The sequence below is a fragment of the Sturnira hondurensis genome, unplaced genomic scaffold, assembly GCF_014824575.4.
Source record: "Sturnira hondurensis isolate 20B ecotype Veracruz unplaced genomic scaffold, ASM1482457v3 Scaffold0017394, whole genome shotgun sequence".
NCBI classification, from domain to species: domain Eukaryota; kingdom Metazoa; phylum Chordata; class Mammalia; order Chiroptera; family Phyllostomidae; genus Sturnira; species Sturnira hondurensis.
Window position 1 is genome coordinate 9,924,103 of NW_028090025.1, and position 20,847 is coordinate 9,944,949.

At 44.6% G+C, this 20,847-nt stretch overlaps 1 protein-coding gene across 3 annotated transcripts in view; it reads right to left on the minus strand.

The window, feature by feature from the left end:
- Nucleotides 1-3,965, minus strand: part of MRTFB (myocardin related transcription factor B) — a 201,601-nt gene extending 197,636 nt beyond the window's left edge. For 2 of the 3 annotated variants that reach the window (XM_037067756.1, XM_037067752.1), the window contains exon 1: nt 3,880-3,965. The gene's annotated coding sequence lies outside the window, so the exon portion shown is untranslated. Of the gene's footprint in view, nt 1-1,820; nt 1,961-3,879 lie in introns of those variants that run through there. The other variant, XM_037067753.1, reaches the window with a different exon arrangement.
- Nucleotides 3,966-20,847: the final 16,882 nt, after the last annotated feature.

Sequence of the window (20,847 nt, forward strand, 5' to 3'; positions counted from 1 at the left end):
GACTCAAAGATTTAACTTAAAAATTAAACCACAAATGTGATCAAAGAAAACAGAGACGAATTCCAAATTCATGGAGGTCTTTCTGTGATTCAATCTAGACACCATAAAAGATTAATAACTACCTAAAACTTAAAGGTACAACTTTTAAGCCTGTTTTATACCAAAATAGATGAAAGTAAGTTAAAAAAATGACAACTGGGGGTAACTGAAACTCACATCACAAAGGGCTAATCTAATTTACAAGTAGAAATTTATTAGAAACAAAGTAATCCAAAGGAAAAATATGCAAAGGGCAGGAACGGAGAGTTCATAGAAAAAGAATTAGAAATAGCCTTTAAGTATATAATATGATGTTCAGCCTAAGTTGTAATCAAAATAATGCACCTGAAAACACCACCAAGTTACCATTTTTCACCTATCAAATTGATATACACCCAAGGGTTGGTAAATGCAGCCTACTGCAGAGACCGTGGAGAAACGGGTGCTCTAATGCATTACATAGATGCCTCACATACACAAAATGATGTGCGCAAATGTTATTCATGCCAGGTTGTCTGCAATTGTTAAGAGACGGGGAAAAATTCAAATGTGCATCAGTGGGAGTGAGTTCAACAAACTACAGCACAGACATACATGTTTGTTTTCTATACACTAACATGAAAAGATCCCAGAGAAGTATTAACTAAAAAATGCAAAGCAGCAGAATAATTTACAAAGTATGCTATATTTTATATAAAAAGGAGGGAGTGTATACATAGTACACCGATATTTGCTTCTATCTACACAAAGAAACAAGAGACTTCAATAGGAAACAAAAGAGGTTTTCTGTGGGAAGACGGGGACAGAGCAGACCAAGACAGTTGCTCGACTCCTCAAAATATTGCTGTTTTAATATTTAAACAATATGAGCATTTTAGTTATACAAAATAATTTTAAACTGTTAAAAGTATAACTCATAAAAAGAGAACTACCCATAAATCAAAGCCAAAATCTAACAAACATTTAAAGAGATTCTTCTCTGAAATTAGATATTGACAAGCAATTTTAGTGTGAACATCACTGAAAATTATAAAAGACAATGTAATTTTTTTCTTCAACCAAGCTAAAGTGTATGACTACACTTATTTATTTGGAGGGGTAAAGAATTAAAAGAGAGAACAGGAAGTTGCCAAGGAAAGGCAGTTTTAATCTAATGCTTCTCCAAGTATGGTCCCTGCACCAGCAGCATCAGCATCATCTGAAAACCTGTTGCAATGTAACAATTTCTCACGAATCATACCAGAAGGACTGACGACATACGTGATTATGGGTCATTTTAATTTTCACCTTTGTACACATCTACATTTTCTAAATTCTCTAATATGGGTGTTAGTATGTAGGAATAAAAATTATTTAAAAAGCAGTTATATACAGTACTGATTTGTATTGTAATTCAAGCCTTCTTTATACATTATTGCTGTCACTTCCCAACTCCATTATAATCTCAAACTGCTCACTGATTCAAGAGTTTAGTTGTCAACATTTATATACATATATAATTTAATTTTTACACTATTTTGCATTGTATTTTTATTGCCTTTTAACGCCTCTATACCTTCTACCACCTCCACCCACCCTCCTAGCTCCACAATCACTAAGACTGTTGTCTGTGTCCATGAGTTCTTTCTCTTCTTTTTCTCTTTCTTTACCTCTTCTTTCTTTCTTTTCTTTTCCTTCCTTTTCTTCTTTCTTTCTGTCCCCCCATCCCTCCACCCCCTCAATGTTTCTAAAACAATTTCCGTTAAACAAAGAAAATGTTTCAGAGGGACATAGGTACTAACCTTGTCTCCCACCAGAGATTAACCAATGAAAGTGTCTGTCAGTAGCCACGGGCCTGATTTTTCCAGATGTTACAACAGAAGGAAATTTTCTCCTAACAAAACTTGTTCAAGTCAGTTAAATTCTGCCCCCCTTTCTCTAATAATTGAAAAGACAATGGAGGGTATTCATTAGAGTGGACCTCAATGGGGTTAGTATATATCCTAAGTACTATATCCTAAGAAACACACTTAGTGATCAAAGTGACTGGAGATACCACTGGCATTAAGCATGTGGGGGCCAGAATGTCAGACTTCACAAGATGCATGGGACAGACCCACACAATGAAGATTCATCTCAGTCCTGAGAATCTTTTACATATCCAGTCAGATTCATCTCTGTAAAGTGGCATTACTCTAGGGTGTAACACTAAAAAGTTTTTGTATTATGGGAAACCCACGGTAACTTAGGAGAACATAGCTAATGTGAGGAATGTTGATAAAATAACTAATCTTTGAAAATTAGTGACCATTTTCCTCACATCACATATTGTTAACTCAATACATAATTGCAATGTCATAAAACTGAGCATATCTAAACCAGTAATTGAGACATTTGCACTGAATCCTTAAATCTCAATTTGTTATCTTATTCATTATTATCAGTAAGTGGCAGTACCTTAAAGCTTTTGACACAAAAGGTGCTGTACAAAGTAATCTGAAATAATGTCATCCACCATATTAATGGTGGATGATTAATGAAAGGGGTTATATTAATATCATGTATGTGTTGAGATAGTTTGTAATTTTTATCTCGACATCCTGTCATTTTATCTCTAATTTAATGTAAGCTGTTTATTATCATAAACAGGTTATCCCAACATTCAGGTGTATCCCCCCACACAATCACACACAGTGTCCATCCATATCTCTGGCCCTTCTTTTTGTTAGAAATACCTCCTAATATTTTTATCACTCTTTAATCCAAGTACATTCATTTGAAGCAGGTGTAAGCACCCAGGCACACGCTCTCTTCTCTCACAGTATGTGCTATAATGCATGTTACACATTGTTCTCCATTTAATTCTCCCTTGCATTTAATCTGATCATTGTACTGATTATGTGTATTTCATTTTATTTCAGGCCGTAAAGTGGATTTATAAACACTTGCTGCAAAGGAAAGGGCCTTAGTTCTGACAAGTTTGAGCACCACTGTTCCAAAGAGTGCAATCACATGCTTAACAAAAATCAAACTTCAAAGTTTCCTTCCCCTAACTAACTAAGGAAGCCCAGGGCTCCAATATTCCAGTTCCATTCGACCTGACACCCCACACCTGGCACACCGCTACTCTTAAGTCCACTTCTGCTCTCTCACGGGGCCGAACAACAGTCCTGAACTATTTCGGGATCAACGACCCTTTGGGGGATTTCACAAAAGCCAAGGACCATCTCCGAACAATTTATATACCATGCTGCATTCAATGTTGGGGCGGGCAGGGACTTCCAGACACACCTTCTGCAGCCCAATGGGGATCCGAGGAACAGAACTAGAGCCTTAAAGCTCTGCGAGTGGGGGGTGGGGAAAAGGATGGGAGGCGAGGATGCGAGCGGGCGCGAGAGTCAACGTGCCTGCCTTTGAACCCCGATTCCGCCCCTTCCCAGCAGTGTTAACTTTGGGCAGGGCGCTTCACCTCTCCATGCAGCACTGGAGTGGAACCACGCAAGTGCCGAGCGTACTGTAAAGGTTCAAATGGTGTTGCCACAACCAGCAGCACCACGTCCTCGGAGCCATCCGCAGCCGGAGGAAACTGAGGCGGCCCCGGGGTCTCACCGGAGCGCAAGAACTCTCTGCTGGGGGATCGGCCCTGGAAGCCCCGGCCCGACCGCCCCGCCCCGTCCGCGCGGGTCCCGGGACGGGGCGGACGGGGCGGACCGGGCGGCTCCGCTGCAACCGCGGGGCGAGCTGGGACGGCAGCCCAGGTCGCGGGCCGCCGCCCAACCCGCTCCCCGGTCCGGGCTTTGGTCTGCGCCGCTCTCACCCCTCCTCTGCCCCCAACGGCCGCCACCGTGTCCCGCAGCTCACCTCTCCGGCCGCTGCCGCCGCTGCTGCTGCCGTCGCCGCCGTCGCCACCGCCGCCGCGCGGGATCTCGCGAGACTTCGCTCCCCTCGGCGCACCCCCCGCCCTCCTGCAGTGCTGGCGGACCCCAGCCAGGAATAGACTCCGTACTCGCTCTCTGTAAGCACCCCTAGTTTCGGCGACAGGCCTAGCGGTGCTCAGGCTTCTGCGTCCCGCTTGCTACATCAATTTCGCCAACTTCCATGAGCGCGAAGGGTTAAAAGCCAGGTGCAGGACTACCGCCACCCTCTCACCTGGCCGGCCAGTACGCGCGCGCATGCGCACGCCTGACGTCCTGGACCTGAGAGCCTTTGCAGACACTGACCTTAGCGACAATAATCCCACCAGCCGGTCTGGCAGTGCATACTGTGCACCGAGTACTTTTACCACTCCCCTCGGGTGGTCACAATAACCTCCAGAAATGAAGATTACTATACTCCCCATTTCCAGAGAGGAAGCAAAAGAAGCTTGACAAGGTTAAGTCCCTATCTCCAGGACACACTGTTAGGAATTGGCACACGGGGTTGTCTGATTCCCAAGTTAAAAGTCCCATTTTCCTCCACTCTGTGAAGCGCCCCCAGGCCCTGACCTTGCCCCAACTCTCGCTGAGGGAGCCCAGTCTCAGCGCCGGTCTTTATTTCTCTCCTAAGGTTCACCAAGGTGAGAGGAGGCCCTCCTGGGCAGTTAGTTGCTACAACCCCTCTGGGGTTTTTTGGAGCTGCTGGTCAGGAAAATACTTCTCCCACATCACACGACCTTTCTAAGGCCTCCCTGTTCCAGACCCTTTACATGGCTCTGAAAGCTATGTGAATATATTCTGTTCTAGCTCCTCTTCAGACTGGTGGTGTTTGATGATGGTAGCATAGTAGTTCTATGGGACACAGGACATAGAACCAAAACGCACATATTAAGGGCACAGAGAACCATGTGACTTCTTCCTAGGGGTAAAATCTTAACATTATAAGCAGTAGTTTCCCCTTATCCAGGGTTTCCCTCACTGCAGTTTCGGTTACCCATGGTCAACCACAGTCCAAAAATATTAAATGGAAAATTCCAGAAATAAACAATTCATAAGTTTTAAATTGCAGCAGTTCTGAGTGGTGTGATGAAATTTGGAGCCTGCCCATTCTGTCCTGACCAGGACATGAATCATCCCTCTGTCCAGTGCATCCATGCTGTATATGCTCCCTTTCTGTTAGTCACTTAGTAGCTGCCTCCATTATCTCATCAACTGCCTCAGGTCATAGGTCATAGTGCTTGTGTTCAAGTAACCTTTTCTTCATAGGTATGTATGTGTAGAAAATACATGGTATATCTAGAGTTCAATACTGTCTGAGGTATCAGGCATCCATTGGGGATCTTGAAACATATTTCCTGGAAATAAAGGGGGACAACTCTAATTGTTTCTAAAGAAGAGGGGCTAACCATGGTTGGGTGGCTCAGTTGGTTGGAGTGTCATCCTGTGCACCAAAAGTTTGTTGGTTCAATCCCCAGTCAGGGCACATACCTAGACTGCGGGTTCAGTTCCTGGTTGGGGTGCATATAGGAGGCAACTAATTGATGTTTCTCTCTCTCCCTTTCTTTCTCTTTAAAATCAATAAGTGTATCCTTGGGTGAGGATTAAATAATAATAATAATAATAATAATAATAATAATAATAAAGAAGAAGGGCTAGCATTTATTGAGGGCATTTCAAGGTCACCATCAATAGTCTTCCAAGTTAATTCATAAGAAAATGGAGACTTAGGGAGATAAAGAAACTGGCCTAAGGTTCTCTAATGAGACAGGATTTGAACCTGAGTCTGAGTTCAGAGCCAAGTACTGCCTTGCACTCAAGTCCCATGAGCTAGCCTGATCTAGTTGGTCTGGGCCAACGAGCTATTGTAAAATCAAGAGCCTTGCAGGTTCTAGCCAACCCTTCACCACACATCAAAGCTTTACTCAGCCCTCCTGAAAGTCATATCAATGTCAGCGAATATTGGCCTGCCCACCCTCCAAGCCTGTCCACTCCCTCCAGAAACAATGCCACTCTCAAAGGTCATAGATATCCCTCCATGTGCCAGCATCACTCAAACCACTCGTGAAGGAAGTGAGAGAGGAAAGGAAGTCACATCTGATGGGCAGTAGCAAGGTGTCAAATACTACTCCAGGTGCTATCCATTCATCTAGTCCTCCCGGCAATACCATGTGGAAGCTATGATTGTACCCATTTTAAAGTTAAGAAAATCAAGGAACTGAGAAGGGAGAAAACTTGCCAAGGCGACACAGTTGGTAAGTGGGAGGGCTGGGGTTCTACCTCAGGACAGTCTGTCACCAAAACCACCTACTCTGACCTCAGTGACCACCGAGATTCTTCCCCGCTCCCCAAAGTCTATGTCTTTGTGAAAATGAAAGCCTAAAAATCCCTTGAGCCTAAGATACTGTGTATTGTTTTCTGGGTGGACCATGCCTCAATATTCTCATCTGAAATAAAGATAAAAACGAGTTGTTGGGAGGATTAACCGAGTTAATATTAGTGAAGCATGTACTAAAGTACCTTACACAAATTAAGCTCTCAATAAATTATAGGTATGATTATCACGGGGATATCTGTGTTATGTTATTCTTTCCCCATCCCTAATATAAGCTCCAAATCACTTTGGAGAGATGCGACCTTATCTGCCCCGGCATAGGAATAAAATTAGTTTCTAGCCTACTGGAAAAAATAAATGCTCTTGAATGGACAAAATTACTCCTGTACTTCCTCCTGATAGTGGAGAGAGACTAGACTCTTGAACCTTTTCTCGGTCCCTTGGGAGACTGGCAGTGGGTTTTATAAAAGGCTCCCCTTGTATAGGAAAAGTCACCCAAGTATGTTTAAGTTGTTGGCAACCCCCCCCCCCACCAAAACAACGCTGAAATTTTTAAGAGACTTCTGGCAAGGCTGAGGGTTAATATAACTACAGTGATATCATGATTGGGGGGAAGGCTTTAATAGGAACTGAAGCTGCCACCACACTCAGGACATGGTACCCCAAAGTCAAGTTGCTACCCTGACAAAAGGCACAGCACACATGCCCACCACTGGCAGTGTGGAATGATGCTCCCACGGGCAGGGTGGACACAACAAGATCTACTGAAGATCCGTTGTAGTTTGAGAACAAAACAAAGCAACCAGGGTGGTTCTAATAGACATATCTCTAAAGGCCTCATGTACAGTTCCCAAGAAGCACTATTGAAATATCTTTTGATCCAAGAGGAATTTTATAAATGCCTATAATGGGTTCATTTAATGCTCATTTGTTCATTAAAAATATATTAAGCACTTAAGTGCCAGTTGCTGTGTGAGTAACTCTGAGTAAGACAGACCATCGTCCAGGCTGTCATCGCATTTATGTCCTGGAAGGAGAGAGAGGTGCTAATTAGATAATCGAACCAATAAAGTGTTGAAATGTTATGTGGTAAATAGAATGCAGAAGAAGAGCAAAGGACCCCTCCCTCGAAAAAAAGTCTCGGTGGAAGGGTAGGAAATAACTTGTTTGAATTAAGTTCTGAAGGATGGATTAGAGTGGCAAGGAGGAGAGGGGAGAACATTCCCGAGATAGGCACGGCATGGATCAGCAAGGAGAACGTGTAAGTGTGGGCAGCTGGGAAGACAGGAGGATGGCAGGGCCTCCAGAGGCATCTCAGACATGTATGCATCCCGGGGACATGGGAAGAGAGGAGAGAACCCAACTGGAGGCAGAAGAATGTCATGAGAAGTGCCGCTGGTCCCCACATATGCATTCTGGCCAATCCAAGCTCATATTGGACTCCTACCACTTCTGTCCCACCAGTGCTTGGTCAAGGATGACACAGCTGTCATATCTCTAGCCGATCTGTATTTGAGGAAATCAAACATTATAAAGTCCCAGCACCCAAAACAGAAATCCAGCTGCAAATGTCCTGCGTCCCTTCCAGCTAGGATAAGGAAAATGACGTAGGCTCTGCCAGCCACACGCACCACGTGAGACTGAATGTGGTTGTGAGCTGTGTTCTGTTGAGTGACCGGCAGCCAAAGCAGTCAGCTTTGGGGACAGTGGTTGCAGAGTGGAGCTCCCGATGGAGAAGCTGCACCAGTGCTGATGGCAGTGGTGGCTGTGGTGAGAGCAGACTCAGGCAGGGTGGCAGCCTGCTCATGGGGCCAGGCCTGCAGTGTGGTTTGGGGCATTTTTCCTAGAAAATGCTTAGCCTCAAGTTCCTTTCTGCAGCCTTCACGATGATTCTGTGGGATACCCAACATTCTATATTACATTCCCCTTTCGACCTAAACCAGCTAGCATTTCCACCAAGAATGCTGACCCGTCACAGGCCCAAGCCAATTGGAGCCAATGAGACTCAGAGAGAGGTTTGCTAAGAATAGAGGCCTGAGGAAGTTTCTCCGCTGTAAGAGAGAGCCTGAGGAAGCTTGCTCACTCTCCCTGCCTGACATGGACCTCAGCTACCACCAATGACTCTCTCTGCAACTCTGGGATAAGATAGGGCCTGCATGGCACAGAGAACAACAGAGAAAACAAACAATCCTGTGTCCTTAACTACGTCAGCAAGCTGCTGGACTGACCCTAGACCTATAAGGCCCTGGATGCCCCTGAGCTAATGCTGTGGTTAATCAACTTGACTTGGCTTCTCTGTTCCTTGCAGTCCAAACACTCATACTAGTGCAGGGAGCAAGGGATCAACTTACGAAGAACAGGCATGTATCTTCCCTGGCTGTGTCAGGAGCCACCCCAAATCCTAGGCGATCATTTACATCTAACCTCATCCCCTCCCCACACTCTCACCCCAATATCAATACCACTCAAGTAAGCCCTGCCTGACTTCAAACACTGCTTTCAAGAAAACGCGCCCTGCCCTGACCAGTGTGGCTCAGTTAGTTGGGTGTCATCCCACAAAGCAAAAGTTCGCCGGTTCAATTCCTGCACATGCCTGAGTTGGGACCCCGTCTCCAACCAGAGCACATGCGAGAGGCAACCAACAGATGTTTCCCTCACACATCAGTGCTTCTCCCCCTTTCTTTCTCCCTCCATTCCCCCTCTCGAAAAATAAATAAAATCTTTTTAAAAAAGAAAGAAAGAAAATGTATGCTTCCTTAGCTCTTCCCATCTTTTGACCATTTCTTTGATGGACACAGTGTGCTTCTGTTACTTGCTTAACTCAAACATCTGGTAAGTGGCAGAGCTGAAGGTCTGGAGGCGATCCAGATTCCAAGCTTTTAGCCACTAATTTGATGTCATACACCATTCAGCCTCCTTACATTAAAAAAAAAATTGTGAGCTTTAGCCAGGAAAAACAATAGAAAAGGAGCTCAAATCCAACTCCATATTAGCTAACTGGCCTTGAGCAAGCTTCTCAGTCTCACTTTGATGTAAAAATGAAGTTAATGACGCTAGCTCCAAAAGACTGGCAGTCATCTGTGCTGTTTGCCCATGGTCCCTGGCTTCCTACCTTCTGAGCACATGGTGGACTGCACTTCATGGTCCACTTGGGTGGGGTCATATTACTAGTCCTAGCCAAGGAGTGCCAAGGAAGGAAGTACGTGTTACTTCTGGGCTGCTGCTGTGCTGAACCAGTCCACAGCCAATCCATCGTGAACATCATATGACCAAAGCCTCCAAACCTTTATTGTTTTAAGCCACAAAGAGTTGGGGATTGTTGGTTGTCATAGCACTTACTAGCCTATCTCTATGAATACATACAGTATGGTGATGTGCTCATTTATTCACTCAAGGAACACTTTTCTGCTATGGTTCAAAACCCCAGCTGGACAAGAGAGAAAGTTCAGCTGCAGGCCTGAAGATTCTGGTTCCATATGCTCAGATGGTTCCAGACCCCTACAGTCTGGGGACTCCTGATATACTGGCAAGCCTGAGGCCAGAGCTTAACCATGTTGGTCCACCATGTGACTGTAGAGTAAGACAAGGTCCCTCTCCTTGAGGGCTGCGTTGGCTGGGAACAACAGGTGCAGAGAGAGAAGAAGGACAATGCAAACCCTGGTTTAGTGATCTGAAATCTGTGAAATTGAGAATATAGAGGAGATTTATAAACTCTAAAGTTGTATGTGTGATAGAAAGTAGACTTGTATTCTGGCAAACTCATTACTCAACTCCGTGAACCAAGACCAGGTACTTAGGCTCTCCGAGCCTCCAGTTCCTCCTCCTAGCACACACGGTATCATTTGTCTCTGTTTCCCAAATATGAAAATGGGAATTCAGCAAAGTTCTAAAGAAACAGCCCATGGTCACATACCTAGTACGTGGCAATAGTGGAATTTACCCCCAGGTCCTTCTGTATCTAGAGCCCATGTTCTTAAACACTGGGCTTAGCTGATTCACACAAGTGTCCCCTTCTTATCCTTCCAGGTATAGTTCTTGTCTCCAGGTGTAGTTCCTGTCTCCCCCTTCACTTACAACCTTAGATTCCAGCTCTAATAACCAGCCTGACATTCTAGGGCCATACCATATTTTGTACCTCCATGCTTTGGCTCATGCTGGCGTACCTTCATGCTTGTGTACCTTCCCTCCATTCCTAGCACTTTGACACCTAACACTGGCCAAATCCTTGGACTCCCTTTGATGACCCCATCCTTAGCTCTGTGACCATTCCGCACACTATGGTCCTGCAAATGGCCTTGCCTATACCTCCATCCATGCTGCCGCCTTGTGGAGGGCAGAGCTTTGGGTTCCTTTCTCTGGACCATCCAACTGGTATTGTGGGCACTCGTGAAAGCATCAGTCACAGCTACCTGAATACCAACCAGCTCAGCAAAACCAAAGGCCCACAGCTTACAAGACAAACCCTCCCAAGACCATGTAGCAAAGTAATTGAGAAAGCAGGTTCAGGATTTTAATTCAGCATCATCACTTTGTAGCTTTGTGACTCCATACTTAATCCCTTCCAAACCTCAGTTTCTTAGATGTAAAATGGGATTACTGACAGTACCTGCCTCACACAATTGTCACGAGACTTCAATGAGAAATAATGTGTCCAGTAAATGTATGGCTCATAAGGAAGAAATTAATTAAATTCCAGCCCCCTTAAATTCCAGCTGTTGTCATTGTCATCATTGTCCACTTCTTCTTATTATTATTGCTACTGCTACCACTCAGCAGGTCCCATAGCTATCGTTATTACTTACCACGTTCTCCCTCCCTTTCCACCAGCCCTAGGTGACTTTGCTTAGCATTCCTTCCAAGAAAGAATAGTATTCTTGGGGTTCTTGAAATGAATTCTTCATTGTCTCACTGATGGTTCAGTGCCCAGTGGTTTCACACCCCCCAGTGCCCTCAGGAAGCTGCCCAGTTGGCTCCTCAGGAAGTTGGTGTCTGCCAAGACCTTCCCATCCAGCTTCCTGCATACAACTAAGAAAATGCGGGCTCTCCTGAGGTTCCCCTTCCACTAACTTGACATCATCTCGCTCCAGGGCATTCTGAGTTCATTTCTGGTCAGCCCAGGCCACTGTGAAGGTGGCCCCCACCCCTGGCCATGGGAGTGGCAGGATCCCAGTCAAACAGGCCTCAGACCTTCTGGAGTCATTGATAACACTAAAAGGAATAATACCTGGAATGAGCTTATTTCTTTCTTCCCAGGGGGAGGTAAAAGAGCCAGGCTTTTGAGTTTCAATAATAAGTGTTTCGTATGCCATCAGAGTGAGCAACACTGGCCCTTCCTAACTTATCTTTCACATATCTGGAGTGTGGTGGGCAAAATTTGGGTTTTCAGTAAAGCATTCCTTGAGGTTTCATGCTGAACAACTCCAAGCCATCATGAAAGGACGGAAGAACAGAAAACTTCCCCAGGAACAGGGAACCAAACCTCAGACAACAAAATAAAGGAAAATATATACTTGGTTTTTCCTGATTGAAAAGAGTCTGAAGCCTCAACCATGAAAAGTTTCTGCTAAGACCTGCTTTTTGGTGAAAATTCACAAAGTCTGTAAAAAGGGAAATAAAGATGGAAAGTTACAGGGAAAGAGAACAGCATGTATATTGAGAGGGAGGGGGTGGAAATCAATGAGGAAATAAGGCAGCAAGCAAGAGGCAAGGGGCTTTTCCAGGATCAAAGACAGTAGCCAGATAAGAGGACCACTGGGTGAGTTTCCTCTGGGGGGGCTGGAGCAGAAAACAGGCAAACTTCCCCCCACCCAAACTGTGTTAATACACAACCCACAGCCGCTCAAATAAATTTGCATTCCCATCTCGACTGACTCATTTGGCTGGAACAATGAGCTCACATTCCAGAGCCTGGGCTGACCCTCATGAACCCCACTGCAGACAAAATATAAAGTGTGTAACTAGTCCTTTTTGCACTAAGAAAGACCATGTAATCTACTAGGTTCTCTTTTGTCTAGCTCCTGACAGCAATATCGAGTCATGTTGTGTTCTCATGTCAGCCATTTCCAGGGGAGAAAGGATAAGAAGAGGGATGAAATGGAAACATTGTTTACAATTTATCAAGATTTGAAGATCAGTTTTTCAATAAAAAAAAAACAGTTACAGATAAGAAAGGAGGCAAGAATGACCCTATGCTGGTAAATTGAAATCAGTAGTATTTGGTATGAAAACAGAAAGTTTTCTTAAATGTATATGGAGGTAGATACAGATGTAAACATACTAGATGTGTGTGAATGCATGGATTGGTATATGTAATGTATTTTCAAGTTCTGAACACTGAGGGGGCCTAGAAGCACGGATTCCCCCAGGGGCAGTGAGCACACTTACAACCCAGATCTTGGTTTCTAAATACCATTCTCCAATAGAAGGAACTAGGGCTCCTTAGAGAAGTCATTGATTCCAGAGCTGGGGCAGGAAAAATACAAGATGGACCTGGAACCAGAGAATAGTAAATTGAATGCCAGAAAATAGGCAAGTACTTTTGAAAAAGTTGGGGGCTTGTTGAAAAGATATAGGAGTTAACGTTAAAGAGCTGCCAATGGCTAAAGCTAGAATAATCTGAGCAAGCAAAATAAAAATAGTGTTGAATTACAAGCCATAGAATAAAATAAATGGCCATAATTCCATATTAATTACAGATGCCACATTAATCCAGTGATTGAGTTTCAGGTCACTAGTAATAAGTCGTGTCGTTATGATCCTCTGATACAATTTACTGAGAAGGGCACTTCATCTTTGTGGTGCCCTCTCCCAGAGCCCCTGTCCCATCAGAAGAACACATCAGACAAACCCAACCCTGACCAGTGTTCTTTCTGATGTGTCAATGTCATGAAGGACAAAGAAAGACTGAGGAATTATCACAGATTAGAGGAGACCAAGGAGACATGATGACTACATGCAATGTGGGACCCTGCACAGAAAAGAACATTAGAAGAAAACACCGGTGAAACCTGCCTAAGTCCATAGGTTGGACTTAGTTTTTTTTTTGTCTTGATAATTGTACTATAGTGATAAAAGACAGCAACATTAGGAGACGCTGGGTAAAAAGTACATGGAAATACTCTGCTGTGTTTGCAACTTTTCTGTATGTCTGAAATCATTTCAAAATATAAAGTTTTTAAAATGTGGTGCTGAATTTTCCTAGTTATTGCTGATAGGATTTTCTAGGGGCAACCTGGAAAACATCCATTCCAAAACTGGTATACTTATTAATCATTGTTACCCCAATAATTTAATTTTAAAAAACTGGTGTAAAATATAAGGCCCTTAAGAGCTATCCAGTTCTTGGGGGAGGAATGTGAGGGGGAGTTTCACTCAACAACTCACACTTATGCTTATTGAGTTCTGCACTGAGCGCTGGGGGTATAATGGCAAACATAACACATGGTTCCTATGCTCGGAGAGCTTGCTATCTACCGGAGGAGAACAGACCAAACATAAAGTACAAAAAATAAATAAAATAATTGTGAGCTGTGACACATGCCTTGAGGGACATCAGTGAAGTGACCTGGGAAAGCATTTCTAAAGTGATGACACCAAGGTTGAGGTGTAAAGAGTGAGAAGGAGCTGACGTGTGAAGAATGGCAGAGGAACCCCAGGCAGAGGGAACAACGTGTGCAGAGCCCCGAGCAGGAAAGAGTTCAGTGGGACTGAAGAGCTGCGGCACAAATCACCACCAACACTAGGCCGCATGCTGACTTAGAATGGAACCCCAAATCCACAGCACGTGCCACCACCACATCCACCACCGTATTTCGTGTGGTCCTTCCTACCAGGGAGGGAGGAGTGAACTGATCAGCACCACTGCCAATGCGAATGCCTTCTAATGGTAATAACAAAATCGAGTGTAATCATATGCTGTGTTCTAAATGTTTGTGTCCCCCACCCCCTCTGAAAAATTCATATGTTGAAACCTAGTATTTAATGTGGTGGTATTTGGATCTGGAACCTTTGGGAGGTGATTAGGTCAGGAGGGTGGAGCCCTTATGAATGGGATTAGTGCCTTCCCAGAGAGCTCTCTCACCCCACTCTGCCAGGGGTGGACACAGTGAGTAGACAGGCGTCAATGAACTAAGAAGTAGGCTGTCACTGGAAACTGAATCTTGGCCTTCCCAACCTCCAGAACTGTGAGAAATTAATGTTTGCTGTTTAAGCCACATACTCTATGGTATTTTTGTGGTAACCTGAAATGGACTAAGACACCAGGCCGGTATTTTAAGGTTGGTGTGAGGGGGTGTGGCGTAATTCATAGCAGTGGGTAAATTAATCTCCATGCTGCTCTTTTCCCCTGGCAAACCTGATGAGAGAAGAAGAGCCCAGATTGGAAGGCAGAGCGCATCGATGAGAGAGGAGAAATGCAAGGCAACATCCAGAGCAGAGTTTGAAATTAGTTTAGAAGAAATGAGTTGTTCTGATAAGAAAAATGTGGAGAAGAATATTTGGGGTGAGGAGAGTAAAAGAAGGGAGGAAAGGAAAGATACTCAGAGGGCCTTGAAGGAAGATACGTGACACTCACTTATTAGTGGTTTGCACTGGAAACCCCTTCCAGACCCCCAAACACTTGTAAAGTCTATCACACACTCAGATATGAAGTGCTTGTGTGCCTATATATGTATCCATATGTAGGTGTCTGTGGTGTCTGTGCACGTGCTGTGCACGTGTCTGTGTGTGTGTGCATGTGTGTATGAGAGTCTACGTATGCATCTGAAATGGTTCTGAGTCCATGTGCTCTGTTGTGACTGTTTGCTTGGGTGTGTCTCTGTTTCTATGTGCTTCTGTTTGTGTGTTTGTGTGTGTCTGTATCTGTGTGTCTGCTCTGTCTGTCTGGGTGTGTTTGTGTGTGTCTTTGTGTGTGCTGGAAATCACAGCAGGGGACTGAATGCCTGCAGAGTGAAGACAAATGAATTGTCACAAGAGCCAGAGGAAGAAAGAGAAGTGGGCAGGGACAGGAGGAAGTCAAGGCCCAGGTGACAGTGTGAATGTAAGGCTCCAGGAATTAGAGGACATCTTTGCAAGGACATTAGAATTTCCCCAGGACTTGGAATGCGGGTGGGAATGGCAAGTCAGGTCAGTATTATCTAGAGACTTCAAAGAGCAGGATGGCCTGCCCCCAAATTGGCACCTAGCTTCTGGTATATTATCTTCTTTTTGCAGCTGAGAAAACCGAGTCTTAGGGCTAGATCTTGCATAAGACCGAAGAGAAATAGCTATGACTGATCTTCCTGGGTGGACTGACCCCTGACCGAAAACTATGAATCACAGAGCAAGAAAATCATCCCTCTTTCAATTTGCTTTCAATCTTTCTGCTGAGAAAGTCTCTCGATACTATTGTATCTTTAATACCTCCTGAACACTTGCTGATCTTTTTTGAAGAAAACATTTTTTTCTTTATTATCAATCAAGAGCACCCCAGCCTCAGGCACACTGCCTAGAATATACCATCGTGGCTTTATGTCCCCACGGCTCTACAGTTATGTGACATTACAACAATAGCACCCCCCCCCAACAAAATCATTCTAGAATCACCCGTGAGTTAACTTGGCTGTCTTATCGATATAAATGTGATGGCATGGAAGACATTTTTCCATTGAGTAGACATCTTAAGTTTTCCTAACTATTTTGAGAGTCAAATATGAAGAATTCAACTCATTAGAAACTAGTATGGACGCCCTCCTGAGCTTTTAAATGATTCGAGGCTTTTGTGACATTAGAGATACATTCAGGAAAAATCTTTTGGTTGGTTTCTTGCTTTTAACTACAAAAAAATAGTTGCAAGAACAGCACAATAAACCCTCCTACTCTTTATCCAGATTCACCAACCATTTACATTTTTGCCACATTTGCTTTCTTTGTGCATATATTGTGTGTTGTGTCTGTGTATGCGAATAAGTGTATCTGTATATACACGTATATGCATGTAGACAAAATATATACACATATGTACATATAAATATACACACTTTTTAATTCAGAATAAGTTAGTCAATGTTATGACCTTTGATTCCTAAATACTCCATAAATCTCCCAAGAACAAGGGCATTTCCTTGTTCCAATAGCTATAATATTGTTACTAAATTCAGAAAATTTCATATTGGTACCATGCCAGTATCTAATATACAGTATCTAATAGTCAAAGTTTGCCAATTGTCCCAATGAAGTCATTTCAGAGTTTTTCTGATCCCAGATCCAATTCTGAATCCTATTGCATTTATCTGTCACTTCTCTCCACTCTGATTTAATCTGAAACAGTTCCTCAGTCATTCTTAGTCTTTCACATCAGTGAACAAACTCCCATTTTAACAAAGGGAAACTCAGAGGTTTGAACTAGGCACAGTATGTAGCTAGAATGCAATCAGCTTTTGTTTTCCGAGTATTTGTCTTCCAATTTATGGCAAGTGACACTAGTGTCTCACTTATGGTAGTGATATCTGGCTTTTCTAAAAATTTCCCATTTAAAAAGTGAATTAGTTTGAAGAGAAATAGTAAGGCAACAGTAGAACAGGGTGTGTAGATCTAGTCCAGGTCCTCTGGCCTCAACATTTGGGGACAGACCGTTCTGCAGGGTTCGGCACTGTCCTGAGCGATGTGGGATGTCTGGCAGCATCTCTGCTCTCTACCTACCGAATGCCAGAAGCATCCCTGTACTCCCTTTGGTTATGATGACCAAAAATATCTCCAGACATTACCAAATGCTCCCCGGGGAGGTGAACTCACTGGGGTAAGAGCCAGTAATCTGGCCCAAACACATAGTGGAATGTGAGTGGTTGAAGTTTGGGACCCCTGGGTGGAGCGCTGGCCTCTGTCCAGTTCAGCTCAGTGACACTGACCAAGCACTGCCACCGTGTCTGGCCCTGTGCTAGGTGCCGTGGGGACAGAGATGAACCAGGCACAGTCCAGGTCTCCAGCAGCTGCTGTGAAACGAAAGGCGGGCAGGGGAGGTCCAAGACGCAGACAAAAGTAAACCCAAGAAAAAGGAGCTTGGAAAAACTATACCGTCACCTATAATTAAGTCTCCTTAAGCCTCGTGACCCTTACAGCCATTTTTCTGCCTCAATAATTCCTTTCAAGACTTGAATCAGATTATTTCACTTCCCTGATTAAAAGCTTCCAGTAACTTCCCGTCACACATTGAAGAAGATCAAATTCCTTCTAGGACCTAAAAGACCCTGCATGATCCAGCTCCTGACTTCCTCCTTGGCCTTTATTTTTCTTGTTTCTCACTATTCTCATGCTCTACCCACTCTGAACTTCTCTTTCTTCCAAGATCTCACCATACATGTTTCTGAATGAGACTCTTGGCTTTGCTACGTTCTCTGCATGAAATCTTTTGTCCCCAAGTATTTGCCGGGCTGGCTCTTCATCATCAGGTCTCTCTTCAAATGTCACCTTCCCCTGACCACCCTATATACAGGAGTCCTCTCTTCCATAGTCCTGTTTGATTTCTCCTTAGTGACCATCCGGGCAGCGGTGGTCATCTGCCTCAGATCTGGCCAATAAGAGACACTGGTGCTGTCCCTTCCCCCTCTTCCATGTTCCTGCTGAATCACAGGGGCAATGGCGAGAGCTGTTCAGCAACTCTAGGACCATGAGGGAAAGACCATGCAAATACTGGATTCTTGAGCCATAGAACCAGCACCAGTATCTCTTACCATCTGCTGCTTTAGGAAGTAAAATAAATCCCTAGTTTTTACGTTACTACAATTGAGTTATCTAGCACTTACAGTCAAAGTAGCCCTAAGCAAATAAAATACGTTTGAAATCACTGCGTTAATTTAGCTGTGTGTATTTTGTCCAAATCCCTAGACTAGACTCTTAGTGCCCTGACACTGGAATTTATATCTGTCTTATTCACTACTACATCTTCAGCCCCTAGTCGAGAGCCTAACTCATGATAACACTTGATAACTAATAACCAATCTGTTCCCTAGTGCCCTCACCTATTAAATAGGGACAGTCACAACAGGTTGAAAGATCGTAAGGATTAAATGAGTCAATACACGTGGTTAGGGCTTAGAGCAGAGCCTGGTGCATAATCATTACTCAAAGGATTGCTGTTATTAGTTGACTTAGTGGCCTAATAAGTGTATGAAAGCAAGGATTCCTTCTCTTTGTGCTTTGCGGCAGTATCCTGGGGCTTCTTCCTTCTCAGATCGAAACTGTGTTTACTTGGTGTTGACAAGGCAGGCTATTGATTAAGAAACATGATCGCGGCAGTTAGAGGACATTCACACCATTTACAGTGAGCTGCCGGATTAGCACCTTCAGGGGGTGGAGAGGGAGACAGACACTGACACACAAAGGCAGGGTGCATAAAGCCTGGCATATTCCAAAGTTCAGGCCAAGAAATGCTGGAAATGAAATCCAATATGAGATTTTGCCCTTGCGCACCTTGGGAAGAACAGAGCTGTGCATTGCAGCTGGGGCCCAACCAAAGTCACTCGGAGGTCAGCTGGAGGTTATAGGGTCAGAGATTCAAAATGTGTTGGGGGGGGGTCAAGAGGGGCTAGAGCTCACTGGGGTCAGAGGTGTTTATTCATTTATATACTCAACAAAATATTGATTAAGCATGCACTATATGTCATGCAGAGGGATATGCAGGGAAACAATGAAAATTGCCCTGACTGCATCATTCCAAGGGTCTTGACAGTCTTTCTTCACTGCAACCATACAGATTCCAGTCCAAATTTCAGATCCCTTGTGCATGGCCAAGGTTGCTGCTAACATTTTCTAGTACTTTCTTCCTCTGCACTAAGTACTATGTTGAGAACATGTTACCAGTCATGGCAGAAACCGTTTGCTAGGAACCTACCCAACATCCATTTCCTTCTTCCTTAGTAACAACAACAACAACAAAAAAACCACCCTCACTTTTATTTAGGTGGCATCAAAGAACACACTTCCCCCACAAACCGGCACCTGATTTTTATTATTAGCAACCAAGCACACATCTTAATGAACACAGCAGCATTATTTCCTTTATCTCCCATCAGTCAGTGAGGTCAGGGGTAACATCACCCCATTTTACAACTGGGCAAGCTGAGATTAAGAGAGTTTAATTGATTTGCCAAAAGTCAGACCGCTTTTAGTTGGTGGGGGTCGCATGTGAACCCAAGCAGTTTGACTCCTGAATCTTGATTCTCTTTCTGTCCTTTTGGTCTGTTCTTATGTGCACAGAAGCGCATGTATCCATCCCTCGGCGGGCCCTTGGAACAGATCAGATTTCCAAATATCAGCCAACACACACCTTTAATCGTCAGCTGGCCTCCTTCCTCGAACCACTCTGCTCCCCGCTCTTGGACGAGTGGAGTGCAGTGGAGGGGGGGGGCCGGGGGGGAGGAGCGGGGGAGAAGCAGGGAAGCAGCCGGCTGTGCCAGGATGTCCTAGGCAGTCCTTCTAGAACACTGTCAGGTGTGGGGGAAGCCTACAGCAGAGAAGCCTTTGTGTTATTTCACATATGGGGTTCTAGGAAGAGACCCCATTAAAATAAAATCAGTACATGACATGGGTAGGCAGAGCAGGGCTTTGATTCTGCACCCAGAAGGTTCCGCATGCCCTATGGAGGGACACAGAAAAGAGCTGACAGTGCCAGTGGACATGCTTTTGCCGTGGGAAGGTGAAGTGGCCCCGAGACAGAGAGCTGCAGGGCAGCCCTACATGAGCAGGGGAAACACAGGTGTGGCAGCCAGACCCCAGATGGAACTCCGGCACCGGAGAGAGCTGGGGCAGGGCTGGTCAGCTGGGAGGCACTCTGAGTGGACTGGGCTGACAGCCAACTGTCTAGGAGTCCGCCAGCTGCAGACCCAACAAGCACAAGCCGCTGGGGCCAGGGAAATGGAAGTCATGGAGGCCACCTCCTAGGATCAGGAGGATAAAATGAGGATGAGGTTCATGAAGGAGCATGACATAGGTCACACACTAGACGTGGAATGTCAGAACGTGTCCTCCCTTCCGTTCAGTTGTCTCGTCACGGATGCTACCATCAGTGGTGCCCAGAGTTGCTGGAAAATGGGTCGTGGCTCAGTGACAGGAAAGAGACAAACAGGCTTCATTTCAAGGTTTGTGCAGAGTTTGGACCCGATCTCCTGGGTGAGGTTTATCTTGTCACCAATTGGAAGATTGATTAAATGAGTAAATGAACGAATGAGTGAATGCATGATTAAGGCCTTCGCCAAGGACTGTGGAGACTGTGAAAACCTTTAAGGTGATAAAGAATGGAGACAGTCATAGGCATTGAAACTATGTCGAGGGGAGAGGGAAGAGTTAAGTATAGATTTCCTTCTCCAGAACAGAATTGAGGGGGTTCAGGGGGGATGCCAACCAGGGCTGGAGCAGGTAGGAAAGGCCTTACCCTAGATATGTCATCTATTATTATCATGTGAGGTTCTGGCATGCTTTTGGCAGGATCACCTAAATAGCAGAGAGAGTAACTTTTCAGTCTCAGTTCAGAAGTCACCTCCTCCAGGGAGACATTCCTGATACCCCCAGCCTGGTTTACGTGCCAATTCTGTGCTACTCTCTATCATCACA